A 25,652-nucleotide genomic window follows, 5' to 3' on the forward strand; every position below is an offset into this window, starting at 1 on the left:
GGTGATAACACCTTTGTGAGACTTCCACAGCCTGGCCACATACAGAGGCCGAGTACAGCCAAGCATGGCTGAGCATGGCCGAGCATGGCCGAGTATGGCTGGGTATCACCGAGTATTGCAAGGTATCACCGAGTATGGCTGGGTATTGTAGGGTATCACAGAGTATGGCTGAGCATGGCCGAGTATGGCTGGGCATTGCAGAGTATCACCGGGTATGGTTGGGTATTGCAGGGCATCACCGAGTATGGCTGGGTATTGCAGAGTATGGCTGAGTATTGCAGGGTATCACCAAGTATGGCTGGGTATCACCGAGTATGGCTGGGTATTGCTGGGTATGGCAATTTATGGCAGAGTATTGGCAAGGTATTGCAGGCTATTGCAGAGTATTGCTGGGTATTGCAGATTATTGCTGGGTATTGCAGAGTATTGGCAGGGCATCGCTGGGTATTGCAGAGTATTGGCAGGGTATTGCAGAGTATTGGCAGGGTATTGCAGAGTATTGGCAGGGTATTGCAGAGTATTGGCAGGGAATTGCAGAGTATTGGCAGGGTATTGCAGAGTATTGGCAGGGAATTGCAGGGTTAATTGCCGGTGAGCAGCGCTGTGGGCACTGCAGATCCAGCCCACAAAACTGCTGACGCCAATTTCTCCCCTCTCACTGTACCGATCGGTACAGAGAGGGGAGGGAGGAATCGGCGTCATGTTATGACGCCGGTTTGTTTACAAGGCTCAATCTGGTATGGATTTTAAAGGGAAACTCACACCACAAAAATGGCATGGGGTGCACCCAAAATCCATAGCAGACCCTAATCCAAGCATGCAGCTCAACATGGGTGGGCAGGGAAGGGAATCCCCCCTTGAAAAGCACCTTGTCTCCATGTTGATAAGGACAAAAGCCTCTTCCTCATAACCATGGCCCAGTGGTTGTGGTGGTGTGAGGGGTAGCTTATTGGAATCTGGAAGGGGCCACCAGATCCTGACCCCCCCCCCCCCCCATGTGAATGAGTATAGGGTAAATAGTGCCCCTACGCATTTACTAAAAAAGTCAAAACTAAATAAAAACACAAACAAGTTCATTACTAAAATAAATAAATAAACATGTCCCCTGATGTAAATCCATCATCAATCACAATGAATGCTGGCTGTAGACTTGTCCCAAAAGAAAAAAGCCACTGGCCGAACATGTCCCCTCCCGAAGCTTGTCACACAGCCAGTAACTGATCACTGTACCAGCCAGCTGTCGGTACCATGTGACTGCTGTAACCAATCACAGCAAGTCACATGACAGTTATAAACAATGGATTCCTTTCAAGTCATTAATTGTGTGCAATTGGGCTGCTAACTGTGATTGGTCACAGTCGCAGTGAACACAATTATCACAAAAAATTACATGGTTAGTCAGGTTGAAAAAAGACACAAGTCCATGTAGTTCAACCAAAAAAAAAAAAAAAAAAATCATACAATCCCATATAAACAATCCTTCACCCACAGTTGATCCAGAGGAAGGCAAAAAAAAAAAAAACCAGAGCAAAGCATGCTCCAGCAGGGGAATAATTCCTTCCTGATCCCCTGAGAGGCAATTGGATTTTCCCTGAATCAACTTTACCTATAAATGTTAGTACCCAGTTATATAATGTATATTTAGGAAAGAATCCATGCCTTTTTTTAAGCAATCTACTGAACTTGCCAGTACAACCTCTGGAGGGAGTCTATTCCACATTTTCACAGCTCTTACTGTGAAGAAACCTTTCTGTATTTGGAGATTAAATCTTTTTTTCCTTTAGACGTAAAGAGTGCCCCTTTGTCCTCTGTGATGACCTTAACGTGAATAACTCAATACCAAGTTCACTATATGGACCACTTATGTATTTGTTCATGTTGATCATATCCCCCCTTAATCTCCTCTTCTCAAGAGAGAATAAATTAATTTCCTCTAATCTTTCCTCATAGCTGAGCTCCTCCTTGCCTCTCATCAGTTTGGTTGCCCTTTTCTGCACTTTCTCCAATTCCCTGATATCCTTTTTGAGAACTGGTGCCAAAAACTGAACTGCCCCTAAATTTTACTCCCTCTAGTATCTATGATGAATGCATATTCTTAGCCCACAAGTGCATAACTTTACATGTATCAACATTAAACCTCATTTGCCACTTAGTTGCACAATTAGACAGTGCATTGAGGGCGGCTTGTAAATTGGAGACATCCTGTAAGAACATTAATCTACTGGATAGGTTGGTGTCATCTGCAAAGACAGAAATAGTATTTTTAATCCCAGACCCTATATCGTTTATAAAGGTATTAAAAAGTATTGTCCCAAAACTGAACCTTGGGGTACACCACTGATAACCTCAGACCATTCAAAGTAAGAATCATTAACATTTACCTTACACATTAGCCCTGTGTGGGCAACTGTGTCAAATGCATTTGCAAAATCCAAGTATACCATGTCCACAGCCACCCCTCTGTCCAAAGTTTTACTTACCTCCTCATAAATAGAAATCAAGTTTGTTTGACAACTTTTGTCTTTCATGAATCCATGCTGTCTGTTGCTTAAAATATTTTTTTCCAGCAAAAAAGTGTCTATGTGGTCTTTTGTTAAACTCTCCAATAAGTTACTTAGTTAAGACTTGGATCCTTTTTTAAATATGGACACCACATTGGCCCTACGCCAATCCAGTGGTACCATTCCAGTCATTAACAAGTCCCTAAAAATGAGAAACAATGGCTTTGGATCTGTGGGTGAATGCCATCTGGTCCAGGTGCTTTATCCACCTTTATGCTGTCTAAATATTTCTGGACCATATCACTTTTGAATGACAGTATAGATCAATAAGAGCAATTAAAAGCCTAGCAACAGTAGCTGAACACTGAGGGTCAAATTATCAAATGTTAGTGTTGAAATTACTGCTTTGTCTTTCTTATCTTTGGCACATTTTATTAATTGTCAATGTTTATAATAGCTTCTGCTGTGCACTGAACTAATTTGTCCATTAGAGCGCTTGATCAGTGACATTTTTTGCTACTGATATATTTATATATACTCATAATAAATTATATATGGATAATAAAATCCATAAAGTTCAGAATAAAAATAGATGATAAAACACCACAGAGTAGGCTGATGAAATCCCCCCCCCCTCCCCGGGATGCAATGCGCACAGAACCACGTGACTAGAGTGATGTCTATCGTTGATCCCCATGAATTTGTTTGTTATCTGCCTTGTCACCCAACCTGTGAATCAGAGATCATGGTCAGAGCTCAAGGGATCTCATTACCATTGGAGTACACTCCTCCCCAGCATTTAGCACATCTAGTGATCCAGCTCTTATACCCTTATGAGGGAAATGTCTGTATGACCTGTCTGATTTACTCAGGGGTCCATTCAATGAGGTGAGCTGCTACAATTGTCACCGGTGGAGGTTGTCACTTGAGCACCTTGTATCTCGCCCATAGCACTTATTTGGACACCCTGTGGTGTTCTATCATCTATTTTTATTATGAACTATATAGACTTTATTATTCATATAGAATTTATTATGAGCATATTTATTATAATTTATTATGAGCATTTCACTTTTGAGCCATTTTGGATCATTTGGGGCTGTGCCAATACCACCCACATTATGGACATGAGCTCTCCCATGCTCCTCTGTATACACAGAGCTGAAGAACGTATTTAATAACTTAGCCTTCTCTTTGTCCCCAGTAACCCACTCTAGATTATTTTGTAAAGGGCCTACATGCTCAGACCTGACCTTTTTACTATTAATATATTTACAACTTCAAAAAACGCTATGCCTTTTACCAAATACCTTGGACTGTCTACATTCCAAAAATTTGGGGGATAACTGTACTATCCTGACATTTTTGGGCCTCTAGAAATGAGATGTCAGTACATCAGCATTTATCAATTTTCAGATACAATATGTCACAAAGGTGAGTACACCCTTCACATTTTTGTAAATATTTTATTATATCTTTTCATGCAACAACACTGAAGAAATTACACTTTGCTAAAATGTAAATTAGTAACTGTACAGCTTGTATAACAGTGTAAATTTGCTGTCCCTTCAAAATAACTTAACAGACAGCCATTTATGTTTAAACCGCTAGCAACAAAAGTGAGTACACTCCTAAGTGAAAATGTCCAAATTGGGCCCAATTAGCCATTTTCCCTCCCTGGGGTCATGTGACTCGTTAGTGTTACGAGGTCTCAGGTGTGAATGGGGAGCAAGTGTGTTAAATTTGGCGTTGTTGTCCTCAATCTCTCATACTGGTCACTGGAGGTTCAACATGTCACCTCATGGCAAAGAACTCTCTGAGATCTGAGAAAAATAGTTGCTCTACATAAAGTTGGCCTGGGCTATAAGAAGATTGCCAAGACCCTGAAACTGAGCTTCAGCACAGTGGCCGAGACAAAACAATATTTTAACAGGACAGGTTCCACTCAGAACAGGCCTCGTCATGGTCAACCAAAGAAGTTGAGTGTGCATGCTCAACGTCATATCCAGAGTGCTGCTAACATTGCTGCAGAAGTTGAAGGGGTGGGGAGTCAGCCTGTCAGTGCTCAGACCATACGCCGCACACTGCATCAAATTGGTCTGCATGGCTGTCGTCCAAGAAGGAAGCCTCTTCTAAAGATGATGCACAAGAAAGCCCACAAACAGTTTGCTGAAGACAAGCAGACTAAAGCCCCATACACACTATCAGTTTTTCTGACAGCTTTGCCAAAACCATATAATATGAGGTCAAACCTTAGGAGTTTCAATTTGTATGCAATCAGGCAGGCCCTTGCACTAAATGGTTTTGGTAAACCTGAAGGAAAAAAGTCAGCAGAAAATCTGATAGTGTGTATGGGTCTTAAGGACATGGATTACTGGAACCATGTCCTGTGGTCTGATGAGACCAAGATAAAAGTATTTGGTTCAGATGGTGTCAAGCGTGTGTGGTAGCAACCAGGTGAGGAGTACAGAGACAAGTGCATCTTGCCTATAGTCAAGCATGGTGATTGGGAGTGTTATGGTCTGGAGCTGCATGAGTGCTGCCTGCACTGGGGAGCTACATTTCATTGAGAAAACCGTGAATGCCAACATGGACTGTGACATACTGAAGCAGAACATGATCCCCTACTGTATCTTCAGAGACTGGGTCGCTGGGAAGTATTCCAACATGATAACTACCCCAAACACACCTCCAAGACAACCACTGCCTCGCTAAAGAAGCTGAGGGTAAAGTTGATGGACTGGAAAAGCATGTCTACAGGCCTAAACTCTATTGAGCATCTGTGGGGCATCCTCTAACAAAAGGTGGAGGAGCGCATGGTCTCTAACATCCACCAGCTCTGTGATGTGGTCATGGAGGAGTGGAAGATGACTCCAGTGGCAACCTGTGAAGCCCTGGTGAACTCCATGCCCAAGAGGGTTAAGGCTGGAAAATAATGGCAGCCCAAAGTATTGATACTTTGGGCCCAATTTGGACATTTTCACTCACTTTTGTTGCCAGCGCTTTAGACATTAATGGCTGTGTTGAGTTATTTTGAGGGGGCAGCAAATTTACACTGTTATACAAGTCTTACATTCACTACTTTACATTGTAGCAAAGTGTAATTTCTTCAGTGGTGTCACATGAAAAGATATAATAAAATATTTACAAAACTGTGAAGGGTGTACTCACTTTTGTGAGATACTGTATATCATAGTTTGTGGACTGTATACCTTTCCTACAGACTAAATAATATAAACTGATTTGGGTTATTTTCACCAAAGAAATGTAGAATACATTTTGGCCTATATTTATAAATATATAAAGAAAGATTATTTATTTGCAAAATAACAGAAACCTGTTCCCCCCCCCCCCCCCCCCCCCATAATTTTCTGTCTTTTTTCATTTATTTAGCAAAAAAGAAAAACCCAGTGGTGATTAAATACCACCAAAAGAAAGCTCTATTTGTGTGAACAAAAGGATAGAACATTTTGCTTGGGTACAGTTTTGCAGGACCGCGCAATTGTCATTCAAATTGTGACAGTGCTGAAAGCTGAAAATTGGCCTGGGCAGGAAGGAGGTAAAAGTGCCTGGTATTGAAGTGGTTAATAAACACCTCTAACTGGTTTACCATGTTACAATAAGGCTCATCATGGGTAGACAACATTGGTCAACCAACAATTGGCTTTACATTAGCCACACTCACTTTTCCCCATAGCATGCTTCACACTCTGCAAAACAAAAGACGCTCTGTAAACCACAAGGTTTGAAAGAAGGAGCGGATTTACTGCCAATTGATTACAATTTAACATCTTCACCATAGCATGGCGCTTACCTGTTTAGCATGGCCCTCTTAGTAACTAACATGTGTGGCTTTTTTTTGTATAATATATATTTATTATATTCCTAATGCACAAAAGGTTTCCTACAGCATAGTGCTCTCACACAAATGTTAATGACTTTACATAATGCACATCCTTTAAGTTTTTTTTTTTTTTTAGTATTTTAGAATTGCTTTTCTGTTGAACTGTTGTTTTTATTTAATTGCATATTGTCAAATGATTCCTGAGAACAAATAAAAGGACTGTCCTTTCAGTAACCTCCTCTAGTTTTCACTGTCTGAAATATGTTTTATATCACTTTGTTGCAGGGCCTCGTTCTCTGCCTTTAGAGAGCTAAATAAGAATAGCTTCAATACTCTGATTATCTTTTAGTAAGCATGCTTGTAGCAGTCTAACACTACAGTTTCAGAAGTCATTATAGTAATAATTATACAATGAATGGAAGCCATTACAGCTTTTCCTTTAGCTCAAACTTTTATAAAGAGGCTGAATTTTACTTTAGCACATTCATTCTGATTAGAAATCATTGGAACTTTCTATGTTTTTTATTTCCCTGAGTAGTATGGAATATTTTAAATGAACAATATACTGTAACATTACTTAATCCCAATATGTAAGGATATGAATTGTCAAACTTTGTATATAATTATGTTAATAATGTGTATGCCTCTCCCAGGTTCCTTCAGACTGGAGTTTGATCTACTTGCAAAGTCCATATGGTCTGTTGGAAAGTAATTCTAAACCAGGGAAAATACATGAACAGCTATCCTTACTTACTTAAACTTTGCCTGTGAGAAAGTACACTTTGTTGTATATTTATGTTTTGCATGTTGCTACTCATTGGCGTGGCTATTAAGGCAAATACATTTTTTTCTAAAGCACCTTTATTGTTGCAGAAGCATGGCTTAAAATGCCAACTGGACTCTCACTGGACATGACTCTTCTTATAACACATTTCACACCCATTCAGTACATAATCCCTATGATTAGGATCTGACTTGGGGTAAAACATTCACATTCAGTGGGAAAGACTTTGCATTGTAACCCATGCTACTGCTATTATACAGGCATAACCCACTTTTAAGTACACAATGGAATTTATTTACTAAAGCTGGAAAATGCAAAATCAGGCTCCCTTTTGCATAGAAACCAATGAGCTTCCAGGTTTAATTACCAAAGCTTAATTGAACAAGCTGGAGTTAGAAGCTCATTGGTTTCTATGCAGAAGTGAGCCTGATTTTGCACTTTCAGGCTTTAGTAAATAAATCCCATTGTGTACTTAAAAGTGAGGTATGCCTGTACTACTCTGATGTTTCATATGGGTTGATTTACAAAAACTGGAAAGTGCAAAAACTGGTGCAGTTCTATATAGAAATCAATCATCTTCCAGTTTTTCTTTGTCAAAGCATAATTGAACAATCTGAAGTTAGAAGCTGATTGGCTACCATGCAGAGCTGCACCAGATTTTGCACTCTCCAGTTTTAGTAAATCAACCTCAGTGGCTTTAAAACTTCTTCTGGTCAAAGTCATCTTCAAACAAAAAAACAATATTTGTCTTCTTTTTTTTTATTTGCTTTTTTTTTCTCAGCCCATGGTTGGCTCTTATTTGAGCCTGAAAGTGCAAGTATTTAAAAAAAAGCAACGCACTGACACATTTGCAGCTATTGTGCTATGTGCTCAGTGTGCCCCTGTACCTATAAGAAGGAGTGAGCTCCCTTTAGCCCATCTGGCCTACATCTATCCATCAGAATGCATGTGCTTCCATTATGGAGTAACTCATGAGTTAGTGATAGGATTATCAAGGTGCCTTGGCTGGGCTCTTTAGCTTATGCATGTATTTGCAAATGTGTGCAGACTAAACCCCTGTTTTTAACGCATGCTCTTAGACAGGTTGATTCAGTTGTCCATGGTCTGGTCAGTAAATAAGCTTGGAGTTTTCCTTGGATTTATCATTGGCCTTGTTTCTATCTGAAAGTGCAAATAGCCTCACTATGGAATTATATTATAAAGTAAGGCATTGATTAGTATTCATCATAAGTACAAATATTAATCTGACAGGTCACTTCGCATAACAAATATGTTTTTGAGCTATTTTCATGTTAACTTGCTAACATATATAGGCTCATAGAAATATCAACTTCTGGGTGTGCTTTTTGTATGTGTTTACAACACTCAGTTCAAATTTGAACTGTCTGTTTAGGGTCATGGCTAGGATGGTTTAAAAACACAGTTGATGGCCTGTCCTTTTAAACACCTGCCATGCAAACATTGGATTTACTGAGAGGACCTAAAAGAGTGTTATCAAAATTATCATCAAGAAAATGGCAAATATAGCAGTTCCAAAGCAAGTTAAATGGTACACAAAGGGAATTTTTATCATAAAAGTTTACTGTATTTTCATTTTAATAATTACAATTGTATGATTTTATATACAGTATATAAATATATACGGTATATATGTATATAAACCAAAAGAGAGAACGACACTCATGGGTCTTGAATGGTGAACGCGCTATGGAGGTTTAAATTGACGTTTCAATGAGGCACAAGCTTCCTTAGGATACCATATACTGTATATATTAGGATATTCCACATTGACTCCTGGAAGAGTTTAAAACAAAATGGCTCCATCCTGATGGAAACATTGCAGCTGCTTCTGTTACCTTGTTGAAATCAGCCTGTCACCTTCATTCGTAGTTTTCCAACTTTGCTAGTTACTGACCAAAAACTAGTAAGCAATCTGTATTTCTAACTATGTTAGCTTCATAGGTTATCCTGGTCAGTGACTTACTAAGTAATGAAGCCAAAGGATGAAAGTGGCGGCCAAGCATCTTGACAATAGCTCCTCCCAAATATCTATCATAATAGGATCTCTATACTTCCCAACTGTCGCTCAATTGAAAGGACTGTCCCTCTTTTATAACAAAATATTTTTGTCCCTCTTTTAGAGCTGTCCCTCTTTCTTTCTCACATGTCCATCATTTTGGACAGATGTGTAGGCCTCTATAATAAATAATACTTAAGTCACATCAGAAATCGCACCGGTATGAACTAGCACTTGCACTTTTGTTAGTTGAGTCACACAGAATCTCTTAACAAGGGAAATCACATTATTTTCAATGGTGACCATTGACGGTTACTATCTTTGGAATTCTGTGCGGTGAGATTTTGGAAAAGGGTCCTGTGCTACTTTGATGCAATTTCAGTGTGATTTGACTCCAAAGAATATGCTAACCATAATTGCATCAAAGTCACACTACATAATCACACTCAAAATTACATTAAAAGCACATAACAGTAGTGTGGACTGAGCCTTAAACTACACTAAACCTTTCACACAAGCCTTTTTTTTTTTTCAAATAGATTTTTATTGAAGATTTTCAATAAAATAAAATATGAAAGAGACTTACAGTATCTCACAAAAGTGAGTACACTCCTCACATTTTTGTAAATATTTTATTATGTGACAACACTGAAGAAATGACACTTGCTACAATGTAAATTAGTGAGTGTACAGCTTGTATAACAGTGTAAATTTGCTGTCCACTCAAAATAACTCAACACAGCCTTTAATGTCTAAACCGCTGGCAACCAAAGTGAGTACTCCCCTAAGTGTGTGACCTAACCATGAACTCTCTCTTACGCAGTGTATGCTGGGTAGGGGATATAAGGGAAAGTAGCGGCCATTTTAGGTCTCTTGGAACCACGTTGCCTGCCTGTGTGGAACTGTGTGTAAGGTTCTCGGACGCATCAGTAGATAGTCACCGCGGAGTGCAAACCAGAGCGTTTGCTGGGTGACTTGACGGAGCCAAGAGCTGGTGATCAGACCATTGGGGATCGGAGACGCTTGTTGGAGCAGCGGAGAGCCGGATCCAGTCGGTGGAGTGACACGGAGCATCCGGCCTAGTCAGCGGAAGCAAGCTGCTGTTGTAGGACTCAAGCCATCACTCAGAACTCTGATCCAATTAGTGAGCGGGCCCACTGTTTAATCTATTACACGTACTTAGACTTACTAATGGGCCTCGCTGGGACCTATTGTTCCACGGAAGCGTAACTTAGAAACTGACACTTAATAGGCTCGAAGCCTGTTTCACTTTAGTACCTAAGTGTGATTACAAGTTTCTGGAGTTATACCTGGAGTGTTCTAAGTTAACTTTCTCTACTTACCCCTTTGGATTACAATTATTTGAGGAACTATTTAAGCTAGCAAAGAAAGAAGATAGAGGAAGAAATACATTAAGTGAGGCCTCACGTAGACTTTAAATAAGGGGAGCTCCCAGGGTTAGATAGTAACATACTTGCATGTTGTTTATTGTATTTGCCTGTTGACTTATGTTGTGCTGACGTTCTACATTGGAACGACAGTGCAAACTCTGTAATCACCTATTTGCTATATTTTCAGTAAAAGTATTCCTGTTTAAGAGTAAAAGTGTGTGGTTTACTGTCTTTCCCCACCAGGTGCAGCCAGAGGATCCTGAAGGATAAACACAGGTACATTCATACTGTTTACACTGTACATTGTACTGTATTATTATTGCACTACAGCTGTGCCAAGGGGACAGAGTCATTCAGAAGGGGGGTTTCTCAGTAGAGTGCAGGCCCAATTCAGATCAGCAGCTCCTTCGGGGGTCAGTAATAAGATAAGTGCAACATATTTCTTCATGAGATTCCCTTTCAAAAGAATACTGGCTCAAATAGCCCTAAGTGGGCCACTGGAACAGATAAACTCACAATAAACCCAGTGTCACATGCACTAGTGGTTCTACCTTAAGGTTGAGTTCACCCTAGTCCTGTGCAAATTGCATCTTGCTTTCCCTGCGAAGATAAAAATTATTAATTCAGCGGCTCCTCTCCATTGTATCTGTGGATCAGCTGACCAGGGAGAAGGGGGGGTATAGTGAGGAGAGGGAGAGAATTCCTGTTCACAACAGAACACATCTGCAAATCAGATGCGTTCCCATTGAAGATCATGTACCTGCAATTTGCACTGCACTGCCTAGAAAACGCATGCATTTTTTGTGCAATGTGGAGTGCGGATAAAATGCACATATGTGAACCAGACCCATTGAAAATAACATATTTTCAGATGTTCTGCAAATTGGATATGGTGAATAGATGCCATGGTTGCCATTGATGTTCAAAAAATTCCATCCTATCCTCTGTGGATGCCATTGGTTGTATGAGTGTATTTCCTTGACCTTGTTAATGACCTTCCTTATTTTTAGAACCTCATTGCTTTTCCATTTTCTCGTAATTGCCGCTCTGGCAGCATGGAGCATTTGCATGCATATTGGTCTGAATTGTTTAGGAATTTATGTGTATATTGATGCTCAAATCACACAAACCTTTTAATTACCACATTATTGTTTTAAAAAGTGACTATAAAGGAAACATAATTACTGTATAGAAAACACTTTTGGGCTTAGCCAGTCATTTTGGTTTATTAATTCTTCATGGGCCACATAACTGGGGTTGTAGCAGGGGGTGTGTACTTTGCCTGCACATTGTGTGCTCAATGATGTGCTTCTTTTCAATCTCAGAATGTTTGGGAGCATAGGCTCTATGTCAGTGATGGTGAACCTTGGCACCCCAGATGTTTTGGAACTACATTTCACATGGTGCGCATGCAGTGTAGTTTAGCATCATGGGAAATGTAGTTCCAAAACATCTGGGGTGCCAAGGTTCACCATCACTGCTCTATGTTGTTAGCAACCTGCAATGCAAACAATAATTGCATTTTTCTTCTTTTCTTCTGCCACATACCTTTATTAGACACAATGCGGGTTATGTAACCACTTCCTGACCGGCGCACACCGATGTATGTCAGCAGAATGGCACAGACAGGCAAACGGGCATACAGGAACATCCCTTTAAATTTGCCGCCATGCCATTGCGACCTCCGTGAGTCCGATCGCTGAGAGGAAGAATGGGGAGATGCTAAATTAAACAAGCAACTCCCCATTCTGCCTAGCAACAGTGTCACTGATCTCTGCTCCCTGTGATTGGAGCAGAGATCTGTGACATGTAAAACACAACCACGCCCCCCACAGTTAGTAACATGCCCCTAGGACACACTTAACCCCTACACTGCCACCTAGTGGTTAAACCCGTTCACTGCCAGTGCCATTTACACAGGAATCAGTGCATTTGTATAGGACTGATTGCTGTATAAATGACAATGGTCCCAAAAATGTGTAAAAAATGTCCGATGTGTCCGCCATAATATCACAGTCACAATAAAAATCGCTGATCTCTGCCATTACTAGTAAAAAAAACAATTATTAAGAAAATGCCATAAAACTATCCCCTATTTTGTAAAAGCTATAACTTTTGCACAAACCAATCAATAATCGCTTGTACTAAAAATATGCAGAAGAGTATCTGCCTAAACTGAGAAAAAAAAAAAATTTTATACATTTTTTGCGGGATATTTATTATAGCAAAAAGTAAAAAATAATGTGTTTTTTTCAAAATTGTCGCTCTTTTTTTGTTTATAGCGCAAAAAATTAAAAACGCAGGAGTAATCAAATACCACCAAAAGAAAGCTCTATTTGTGGGGAAAAAAGGACGTCCATTTTGTTTGGGAGCGACCGCGCAATTGTCAGTTAAAGTGACGCAGTGCCGAATCGCAAAAAGTGGTCTGGTCTTTGGGCAGCAAAATGGTCCGGTGCTTAAGTGGTTAATAAAACCGAAGTGTGCAAAATCTGGTGCAGCTCTACATAGACACCAGTCAATTTCCAGGTTTTATGGTCAAAGCTTAACCTCCCTGGCGGTACGATTATTTCGTATTTTAGGTGCTAAAAGCGGTACAATTATTTTGCATGAAAATTTGGCATTTTATATTGTAGTCCTGTAATTCTTAGGAATAACTCTCTTAAATCTGTCCAAACCAGAGTCTAGCAGACATCCCGGGTATGATAAAGTTTGAAAAATGAAATCATAAATTATAATATAATAAATAACTATAAATAATTGAACCAAATAATAATATACCAATAATAACAATTATTCAATAATGTAATCAAATCAAAAACACTGAAATTTGCTCAGTTGCAGAATTGTCACTGTCATTACTTTTCAATATTAGATGATGGATCTCACCACAAATCACTATCGCTCAATTCTGCGAGTGATTCTAATTTATTATTGCTGTTTTCTAGCTGGTCTAAAACCATTTTTCATGTAAAGGGACAGTTTTGGTTGCTATGGACAATCTCCAGTTTCCAGGCATGCAGGACACTGGACAGACCACTAGGTACAAATGGGATGTGAAATGATTACATACAGATTACATTATACTGTATGCATAGTGTGTGTTTCAGTTTTTGAATTTGGCGCCGTTCTCCGTCCCCGTGCGTTGCAATGCTCGCAGGGAACGGAGATCGGCTCCGTGATGAATCGAGCGGAGGACAAGCCGCTCGTACAGCGGGGGGACATTGCTGGATCCAGGGGAGAAGGTAAGTAACCTCCTCCTGCATACAGCGATGCGGTCCCAAGTCTGGCTCGGGGTTACCACTTTTGGTGTAAAACTTCCACCCCGAGCCAGACTCGGGAATACCGCCAGGGGGGTTAATTGAACAAGCTGAAGTTAGAAGCTGATTGGCTACCATGCACAGCTGCACCAGATTCTGAGGTCTCCAGTTTTAGTAAATCCCCCCCCCATGTCGCTACATTTCTGAATAAATGTGAATTTACTTAGCCCATGTACTTTACTAAATGTTAGCTTAATAAAGGCTGCCAGAAAGATTACAGATTCTTTATCTATTGACTATATACAGTAACTAAAGAAACTGTAGATGTAATATAATATAATGCATAATAAAACAAAACAAAAACAATATTTCATTTAAAACATGTTCTTATATATAGAATACATTCATATACATGCATGTGCAGTTAACTTTGCTGGTTTTTGTTTTTTTTAGCTTGTTTGGTTTGCACAATGTTTTTGTGTTCTTTGTTTATTCCTTTGCATGTAATTTCCATATGCATTTTTAGGTCTGTCACAGGCAGCACAGTTAATCAGTCATTCATTTCTGGCATGTTAAAGGCTTTGCACAGTGCTGCAATTCACAGATTCAGTAGCATACTGTCAGATCATTTTTCATAACCCTTGTTTCCTTGTCATCCTGTCATAGCTAACACTGTGGAGCAGATTAGTACAAATACATAAATCTTTTCTCAGCTCCACTTCACTGCTGCTTAGTAGTGTTTTGCTAGACCACTGTGCTTACCAGCTTCAAATACCTTCAGTTTAGATTAATGCATATTTATTATCACGGGGCAGTTTCTACAGAGATTTTTCCCAGCGTGCGCTGACAGCATAGGTAGCTCTATGCCATTCATCACTGTTCACAATTTCTGTCAACTCATTCAAAAACTATTTTAACGTTGGAAAAAAAAATAAAAAATGGAATCAGATAATTTTCTAGAAAAGAAGTCTCTTTTGTATTCATAGCCACTGCTTAAGCATGTAATATTGCTGCCTTTTTTTTTTTTTTCCTTTTTGTAATTTTGGCTGTGAAAAGTACTTAATGTACCAAAAACAATTTGTAGAGGCATTATTTTACCAATTTAAACTGTATACGCCTTGCTGAGGTCTCCCTTATCTAACTGTTGCTAATACATTCTCATGCTGTGCTCTGATAGCTTCATTTTACAGTTGAGGAGATCATCCGCTCCATGCTGTGCTAGAAATGGGGCCCTCATCACTCTGGTCCACAGAGTGCACTTAACATGTGAACAACAAACAAAAAAAAAAAAAAAGTTTCTACCATAAACATCTCCTTACATTTTATTCTATTTTAATAACGTATCTCTGCATTTGCTCCAGATTTACTTTTACACAGCAGCTTAACTATTTGTTTTCCTGTGTCCATGCAGAACAAGGGTTTTTTGATCGGTGCAAGATTTTCAACCCTAGCCTTGCTCATATCTCCGATCGTGTCCCAGTAACAAGATCAGACTCTGAGACCCACGTGCACTGGAACCAGCTGGGACAGTAATTGCTGTGAAATTATGTTCTGGACATTTGAAAAGAAAGGATCAGCATCACAGGCTCTTGTTTTCCACCCTGTCAGTTCTTTTCCCTGCTATGGATTTGTTGTCATTGCCTCTTGATGATCCTGTTGACACTCCTGACGTAAAATGATTTTTTTTTACTCCCCAGCTGATTGACTCCATTTATGCTGTGAAGCCATATGAAATACATGACCCCAGAGCCGGTGAGAGTTATTCGGTATGGTTAGGTCACAGGCTTAAGAATTAAAAAAAAATATTAATTATACGAAAAGAAAAGAAGAAAAAAAAACGTATATAAAATGCTAATTGCTATGCCCTAGGCTTGGTTTAGACACCTAGTAGGGTCAACTCCGATCTTCTATTTGTATTATAGTTCCAAAATGTCACATTTTTATTTTAAAATTTAAAAACACTTAAAGTAGATCTAAAACAGTAACTTTATGACATTTCTTTTCTGTAGCACCTTGGGTTATAGACAGTTGGCATTTTTTTGTATGTTGTTTATTTATCCTCTTCCCGACCGGCGCACACACATATACGTCATCAGAATGGCACGGACAGGCAAATGGGCATAAAGGTATGTCCCCTTTAAATTTGCCGCCATGCCATTGCATGCGCGCCGATCGGACCTCCGTGAGTACGATCGTTGGTCCTGTGGACTCGATCGCTGCGGGGATACCCGCGATCATTTTACGGGGAGGAAGAACGGGGAGATGCTAAAGCAAAGAAGCATCTCCCTGTTCTGCCTAGCAACAGGGACTCTGACCTCTGCTCCCTGTGATTGGAGCAGAAATCAGTGATGTGTACAACACAGCTACGCCCCCACAGTTGGCAACACGCCCCTAGGACACACTTAACCCCTACACTGCCACTTAGTGGATAACCCCTTCACTGACAGTGTCATTTACACAGCAATCAGTGCATTTTTATAGCACTGATTGCTGTATAAATGACAATGGTCCCAAAAATGTGTCAAAAAAAATGTGTAAAAAATGTCCGATGTGTCTGCCATAATGTCGCAGTCACAATAAAAATTGCTGATCACCGCCATTACTAGTAAAAAAAAAATATTAATAAAAATGGCATAAAACTATCCCCTATATTTTACCAAAAATATGTAGAAGAATATCTGCCTAAACTGAGAAAAAAAAAGTTTTTTTTATAAATTTTTGTGGGGTATTTATTATAGCAAAAAGTAAAAAATAATGTTTTTTTTTTTTAAATTTACGCTTTTTTTTGTTTATAGCGCAAAAAATAAAAACCACAGGGGTGATCAAATACCACCAAAAGAAAGCTCTATTTGTGGAAAAAAAAGGAAATCAATTTTGTTTGGGAGCCACGTCGCACGTCCACGCAATTGTCAGTGCCAAATCGCAAAAAGTGGTCTGGTCTTAAGCCAGCAAAATGGTCCGGTCTGAAAGTGGTTAATATAATACCAATTTCTGCCTTTTTACCCTATTTTGCATCTCATTGCTACTGGTCTACACCAGCATTTTTCTACTACGTCATGTCTTCATGCCCTTGCTCCAGCATCAGCTACACAATATTGCATTTTCTGATAGTGACCATGTCTACATGCACACTGGATGTTATAAAAAAAAAGCCAGTAGCATTCACGATAGAAATCTGTGGCTGTAAAGTGAGTTTTGCAGCATTTTTGCAGCATCGTTTTTTTGTTTTGTTTTTTTAGCATTTTGCAGTGTTTTTTAGCATTTTTTTGCTATAGCGTTTTTTAGCTTTTTTTTAGCAAAACTATACTGCTACAACAGCTTATGGCTCAAAAAAGGTGATAAATGCAAAATAGCCATGTTCTTCAGCGTTTTTCAGCTTTTTAAGCTTTTATCAGAGCATTTTTACAGCTGGAAAAACTCTTAAAATCCACTATTTCTGTGTTTTTTTCCAGCCAGAAAACGACCCTGCCAAAAAATGCTGATAACAACCTATGTGTGCATGGACACATAGAATAACATGCTGGGGAGTTTACTGGCTATAGAAAAAAATGCCTGAAGCCAAAAACAGCAGCTGTAAAAACATCCACTATGCATGAGGTGTAAGGTCAAAAACCTTTTCCTCACAACCCTGGCCAGGTGATTGTTGGGGGTCTGCAGGTGGGGGGCTTATTTGATTCTGGATGTTTGCTATACCATAAAGCTAACACCCCCCCCTATGTGAATAAGTAGTACATTCATCAGCATAATACTCCTAATCATTCACAAAAAAAAAAAAAATGTAAGTGTAAATAAAGATAGAGGCAGTTTTTTGGCAAGCTTGTTAATAAAAAAGTCCCACAAAGTACATCCATCAGTCCAGCAACACAAATCCATGCTAATCTCAGGATCCCAGTGACATCATTGACCATATATATATAGTCACATACATGGTAGTAATGTCACTGGGAGACCCCGTCACTTTGTTTATAACAGCTGTCATTCTTCAGACCTATCATTTGGAGGGAAGTGTCGGGCACAGATGTGTCAGCGGCTTTTTTTCTTTCAGTAGGCATTGGGCATCATGATTGACAAAGATCATCATTGCTGGATGCCATAATTGACAATGTATGTACATTGTGGGATTTTTTATTTAAAGGATTAAAAGACTTGTCCTTCGCATGAGAGGGGGCTGGTATCTGGGCACCCTCATATTATCAAAAGGGGCTCCTAAATTCTGATAAGCTCCCACCCGCAGACCTCTGCAACTACCTAAACAGGATTGTGAGGAAGGTGCTCCCTATGATATGGGCATGTGATCTGGTAAGGTTCAGAGGGGTAGAATGAATGTCCCCCTCTTTCCTGCATGCTAAGATAAGATGTTTTGGAGGGACATCCTGCTTTTTTGTTGAGTTCCTCTTTATAATCCAAAGTATCTGGTATACACTTTGGGACACTGTAACCAAATAAATGTATGTCCCTTTTTCTCCACAAATAGAGCTTTCTTTTAGTGGTATTTGATCATCTGTGTGTTTTTTATTTTTTGCGCTATAAACAAAAGAAGACCAACATTTAAAAAAATATATATATATATATATTTTTTACTTACTGCTATAAAACCTATCAAAAAATAAATGAATAAAAATCTAATTTCTTCATCAATTTAAGCCAATATGTTTTCAGCTACATATTTTTGGTAAAAAAAAAAAAAATACAATAAGCATATATATTGATTGTTTTGCACAAAAGCTATAGTGTCTACAAACTATGAGATTTTTTTTTTTCCTAGCGCCGATAAGCTACTTTTAATGAGACTGCGATATTGTGGTGGACATTCTGACGCTAATTGACACTTTTATTTTGGGGTTAAATATGTAGCTAAATAAATATATTTGCTGGGTAGGAAAATGAGAGGTTGGGATAGAAAAAAAAAATAACGGTATTCATTGTTGCCTATCTGGATCATGTAAATCAAATTATGTTGGTTTATCATACTAATGAAAGGTTTGAGTCTTAGTAGGAACAATATGGGGGAGAGGGGACACCTCAAATTAATGTACCAAAATACCAGCACTGATCATAGCTCAAAACTAATATCCAAACACAATGGAGTTGCTTTACTACAGGCAACTAGACTGTGCACTTTGCAAAGTGCAGTTGCAATCTGTAAGTGCATTTTCTCCAGAGCTTAGTAAATGAGGTAAAGCTTCACTTTACAAAGAATACCCAATCACATGCAAGGAAAATAAAAAGAATTGCATTTTTGCTTGTACGTGATTGGATGATGGAAGTTAGCAGAGCTTCTGCTCATTTGCTAACCCATGGAGCAACTGCTCTTGCAGAGTGCAACTGCACTTTGCAAAGTGCGCAGTCAATTTGCCTTTAGTAAATCAACCCCAATATATTCAAATTCATGCAATCATTCTGCGAAAAAAGTGCAAATAAATCAAGTAGTGTATAAACCTAAAATTTCCATTGTCTAATGGTGTAATTTCTGTAAATTTCTGACACCATGTGAATCCTCAAAAAGAAATATTCAAGTGCTTTCCACCGCACACAGAAAAAAAATCACTTACCAAAAGCACCCCTAACAAATTAGGCAGACACCCCAAAATGCGTAAACACGCCCTTTTATGGCACATAACATCATCACGACCCTCTTGTGGGCTGACAACACTTCCTTGCTGTCCACAGTGCTGTTTCTGTTGGCACTTCCTGGTGTTTCCCTGGTTTATTTCCTGGTTCCAAGCACCTTACATCAAATCCACACAGAGGGGCTTGCTCACCATTGGCCACCAGGCAATTTGCCACCTGTTAGGGACTTATGCCCCATACACACGGTCAGATTTTCGGTGTGGGCTCCATCTGACTTTTTCCGTCTGATTTTCCGACGCGCAAAGTTTGAGAGCAGGATCTAAAATTCTTTAGGAGGAATCTTTGGGTGATGGGGCAGGACATACACAGGAACCAAGGCAACTTGATGTTCCAACGTTTATAGGCATGAACCAGACGGGTATACCCAGAAATGAGAGAAGCTCACCATAGTGTAAATCAGATAAACATCCAATTTATTCAGTATAAAAGTTGCACTTACATAGGAAGCATAAAGGGAAGCATTGTGTTAGCCAGCCGGCTAACAAACAACCGTCCTCTTGGGACCGCTATGCAAGGACATCAGCAAGCCACTTCTCCCGATGTATGTTTCGTCACAAGTTGACGTTGTTCATGGGCAGGGGTGACACACTGACACATCACACTTTAAGGTGCACAGGAAGAATCATGCCTCGTTCTGAGTCTCAGGTGGCGGAACACCGTCCTCCATAACGGAGTATGGCAAACTAGCCCCTACACCAACCTTTCATTAATAATAAGAAAGGGAGAACCTGTTCTGTATATAAAAACATTTTAAAACCATAAAAATTAAATCCCAAAAAAATTGTTGAGCCCATTGATAGTATCCAACACATATTGTGGCTATAAATATGACCTTGCTAAACAAATCAAATTCTAGTGGTTATTAATAAACGTAATGACGTGTCCGTTAGCTATATCATTAGTTGATCTTTTTAAAAAAGGGAAAAGGAGGGGGACTCTAACCATAATAAACAGGAAGGTTACAGTAGATTAGCTATGATCTCCTTATAGGCTAAGAACTCCAGATAATTACCCAGAGTTGGGACCCAGGAGCAAATTAAACAAAACTCAACACTGACCCCTAGTGAGTAATTTAAAAAGCGTAACGTTTATATGATTTTAAGAAATTTAGGAGTGGAAATGTTGAATGGGTGGGATTTTAAAGGTGATTCATAAACAATAAACATTGTATTTAAAAAAAAAATATGAAAAATTAATTAATACATTTTTGAACATGATAAAAATGTTTCCCAAGAGGGGATCCAAAAGGACAAACACATATATACATGTATCACATTACAGAATATAACAAAAATGGCATCAACCCACTACACACAAAATACCATCCATGGAATAAATGTATGATGATAAGTGGTGGGATTATCCACCGCGTTTCGATATATGTACAAAATATAAACTTCTTCAGGGACTGATGCCACTTCTGTAAATACAGTGTATAATATACATTCTAAATTTAACCCTCATATGAAAATATAGGGCATATAAAACATTTGTATACTTTACAAAAAACAAGACTTACATATCAACATAATGTTAGAAGGGGCATTCCTTCAACACTCATGATCATCCCTTAAAGCGGTTGTATAGTATATTTTTTCACTTTGACTTACAGGTAAGCCTATAATAAGGCTTACCTGTAGGTAAAAAAAAAATCTCCTAAACCTGTATGGTTTAGGAGATATTCCCCTGGCAATGAGCCGCTGATTGCAACGATGCATGCGCACAGGGGTTTCTCGGCTGGAAGCCCGGCAGACGCCGGACCCTGCTGGAAAGAAATCTCCCGCGAACATGTGCTGGAGTGATGATACTGCTGCTCCAGTCACTCACAGTGCCGGAGCCGCGATATCCGGAAGACACGCCAAGGCAAAATGTCAGCTCCCTTGGCGTGTATCGGGTGAGATGGTGGGGCATCGTTCTAAGGTAAGTATTTCATAATGAGCTAGTATGTGGTGCATACTAGCTCATTATGCCTTTTCCCTTGCAGGTACGAAAAAAATAAAAAATTCAGCGGGTTTACTACCGCTTTAAGTCTGCAGAAAAAGTGTATTTCATTGCACATGGGAGCCACTGAGATATTTTGAAGAGCTCCAGAAAACCGTGAAACTGGGAGTAGAGCCAAAAATTTCCAACTGGGAATTTTCCTGACATACACAGAGTGCGTGCTTACCAGAAGCCAAGCTATTTGTGCTTGTGATTATCAATCCAGCCAGGGCTTTTGTCCTGAGGATATTGGGATACCAGCTTACAGGAGGATTCTTTCAGTGATGGGGCAGGACATACACCAGGAACCAAGGCAACTTGATGTTCTAATGTTTATTGGCATGAACCGGATGGGTATACACAGAAATGAGAGAAGGTCGCCATAGTGTAAATCAGATAAACATTCAATTTATTCGGTATAAAAGTTGCACTTACATAGGAAGTATAAAGGAAAGCATTATGTAAAAAAGCCGGCGGCTAATGAACACCCATCCTCTCAGGACCGCTACACGATGACGTCAGCATGCCACTCTTCCCAAAGTAAGTTTCATCACAAGCTGACGTTTTCCAGGTGCACAAGTGATGCACTGACCCATCGCACTTTAACCAGTTCCCCTCTGCTCTATAGCCAAATTATGGCTACAGGACAGATCTACATTGCCAAGAGGCCGCCAATAGACTTCCTCCCCTTTCCTTGCTCCCCGCATGCCCCCGCGAGTGTGCATCAGGGAAAATCTGTGCTGGCCTCGTCCCTTGGATACAGCAAATCACATATCGTGGTAAATGGCCAGTCACAGTGGTCATTTACTATGTGATTTACTGTGTGTAAACATATGAGATCATCTCTCGTTGACAGCCCTCCTTCCTCACACAGAGACCACGTGTGAGGAAGGAGAGCTTGTATGCTGAATTATAAGTGATTCTACTGTTATTATCTAACAGAGTATACAGTGCCCAAACAGTGCCCAATCAGTGCCAATCAGTGCCACACTGCCAATTAGGATCAGTATCACAGTCTGTGCCATCAATAATCAGTTCCCATCAGTGCCCATCTGTGGCATCAGTGATCAGTGCCCACCTGTTCCATAAGTGATAAATGCCCATCTGTGCCGCCTCATCAGTGCCCATATGTGTCACCTTATCAGTTCATATCTGTGCCAATATTCAGTGTCCATCTGTGCCAGCTTATTAGTGCACATCTGTGCAATCAATCAGTGCACATCTGTGCTGCTTCATCAATGCCCATCTGTGTCGCCTCATCAGTGCCCATCTGTGCCACCTCATCAGTGCCCATCTGTGCCAAATCATCAGTGCATATCTGTGCCAATAATCAGTGTCCATCTGTGCCATCTCAGTGCACATCTGTGCAATAAATCAGTGCATATCTGAGCCGCTTTATCAGTGCCACCTCATGAGTGCCTTCTCTGCCACCTCATCAGTGCCCATCTGTGCCACCTCATCAGTGTCCATCCCTGCCACCTCATCAGTGCACATCTGTACAATCAACGAGTGCACATCTGTGCTGCTTCATCTGTGTACATATGTGTAAACTCATCAGTGCCCATCTGTGCCACCTCATCAGTGCTACCTCAATAGTGCATGTCTGTGCCATTAATCAGTGCCCATCTGTGCCATTAATCAGGGCCATCTGTGCCGCTTCATCAGTGCACATCTGTGCCGCCTCATCAGTGCACATCTGTACCACTACATCAGTGCCCATCTGTGCCACCTCATCAGTGTCCATCTATGCCACCTTATCAGTGCACATCTGTGCCACCTTATCAGTGCCCATCGGTGCCGCCTCATCAGTGCACATCTGTGCAATCAATCAGTGACCATCTGTGCTGCCTCATCAGTGCACATCAGTGCAGTCAATCAGTGCCCATCTGTACTGTATCATCAGTGCACATCTATGCCATCAATCAGTGCACAACTGTGCTCATCAGTGCAGCTTCATCAGTGCCCACCAGTGCAGACTTGGCACACATCTGTGCCACCTCATCTGTGCCCATCTATGCCACCTCATCAGTGCCCATCTGTGCCACCTCATCAGTGCATATCTGTGCCATTAATCAGTGCCCATCTGTGCCCTCTGATTAGTGCACATCTGTGCAATCAATCAGTGCACATCTGTGCCACTTTATCAGTGCCCATCTGTGCCACTTCATCAGTGTCCATATGGGCCACCTCATCGGTGCACATCTGTGCCATCAATCAGTGCATATAAGTGCCACCTCATCAGTGCACATCTGTGCTCATTATTGCCGCTTCATCAGTGCCCATCAGTGCAGACTTAGCACACATCTGTGCCACCTCATCAGTGCAGGCTTATTAGCACACATCTGTGCCACCTCATCAGTGCAGGCTTATTAGCACACATCTGTGCAGGCTCATCAGTGCCCATCAGTACAGGCTTAGCACACACCTGTGCAGTCTCATCACCACCAGCAACCATGTCCAAAAGATGCTTTTCCGCTGAGGAGGAGTACCAAATACTTTCTGCTGCCAACAAAAGCAATTGGGGGATTTTTTTTTGGATTCCCTTTCAAATTCGGATTCTGAGTCTGACATAAATTAGGAGCCAGTCCTAAGTAGTGGAACACTGACAGACTCAGAGGAGGAAGATATTCTGCCCACCAAGCGAAGGCGAGATGAGGAGGCAGTGCCATCCACCAGCACCGCAGTGCCATCCACCAGCACCGCAGTACCTCGACAAGAAAGGCCAAGTACCAGTGGCGTGTCACCTCAGCCCCAAAGGGTTAGGACCCATGCCAGCCCATCCTATGCCCTTCAGAAGCATTGTTGTTTCATCCTAATTCGGGAGAAGCTAACATTTTCCCTTTCACTGCCCAGCCAGGAGTCCAGGTGGACACAGAGAATTTTCCCCAATCAATTTATTTGATTTAATTTTCATGGAGGACATGCTAGTATCAATTGTGGCCCAGTGCAACCTGTATGCACAACAATTTATTTTGAATAATCCAACATCCTATTATGCCCATCCCTTTGAGTGGAGAGACCTAACAGTGGAGGAGTTGAAGGTTTTTTTGAGCCTCACATTTTGTATGGGACTCACCAAAAAAAATGAATTGTGTTCCTACCCACCCCATCCACCACATGCCAATCTTCTCCACTTTAATACCCATAACCAGATATCTTATGATAATGAGGTTCCTACATTTCAATGATAATACCCAATGCCCTCCCCAAAATCACCCAAATTATAACAGACTTTACAAATTTCGGCCACTACTAAATTATTTTTCAAAATATTTCCCTAGTTGTTTACCCCGGACTAACACATACAGTGGTGTGAAAAAGTGTTTGCCCCCTTCCTCATTTCCTGTTCCTTTGCATGTTTGTCACACTTAAGTGTTTCGGAAACATCAAACCAATTTAAACAATAGTCAAGGACAACACAAGTAAACACAAAATGCAATTTGTAAATGAAGGTGTTTATTATTAAAGGTGAAAAAAAATCCAAACCATCATGGCCCTGTGTGAAAAAGTGATTGCCCCCTAAACCTAATAACTGGTTGGGCCACCCTTAGCAGCAACAACTGCAACCAAGCGTTTGCGATAACGTGCAATGAGGCTTTTACAGCGTCCTGGAGGAATTTTGGCCCACTCATCTTTGCAGAATTGTCCTAATTCAGTTACATTAGAGGGTTTTCAAGCATGAACGGCCTTTTTAAGGTCATACCACAACATCTCAATAGGATTCAGGTCAGGACTTTGGCTAGGCCACTCCAAAGTCTTCATTTTGTTTTTCTTCAGCCATTCGGTGGTGGACTTGCTGGTGTGTTTAGGATCATTGTCCTGCTGCAGAACCCAAGTTCGTTTCAGCTTGAGTACACGAACAGATGGTCGGACATTCTCCTTCAGGATCTCTTGGTAGACAGCAGAATTCATAGTTCCTTTTATCACGGCAAGTCTTCCAGGTCCTGAAGCAGCAAAACAGCCCCAGACCATCACACTACCACCACCATATTTTACTGTTGGTATAATGTTCTTTTTATGAAATGCAGTGTTCCTTCTACGCCAGATATACTTGGACACACACCTTCCAAAGAGTTCCACTTTTGTCTCATCGGTCCACAGAATGTTGTCCCAAAAGTCTTGGGGATCATCAAGATGTGTTGTGGAGAAATTGAGACGAGCTTTGATGTTTTTTTTGCTCAGCAGTGGTTTTCTCCTTGGAACTCTGCCATGCAGGCCATTTTTGCCCAGTCTTTTCCTGATGGTGG

Source organism: Lithobates pipiens, unplaced genomic scaffold (genome assembly GCF_037356315.1).
Source record: "Lithobates pipiens isolate NorthernLeopardFrog02 unplaced genomic scaffold, aLitPip1_a1.2 Scaffold_19, whole genome shotgun sequence".
Taxonomy (NCBI): domain Eukaryota; kingdom Metazoa; phylum Chordata; class Amphibia; order Anura; family Ranidae; genus Lithobates; species Lithobates pipiens.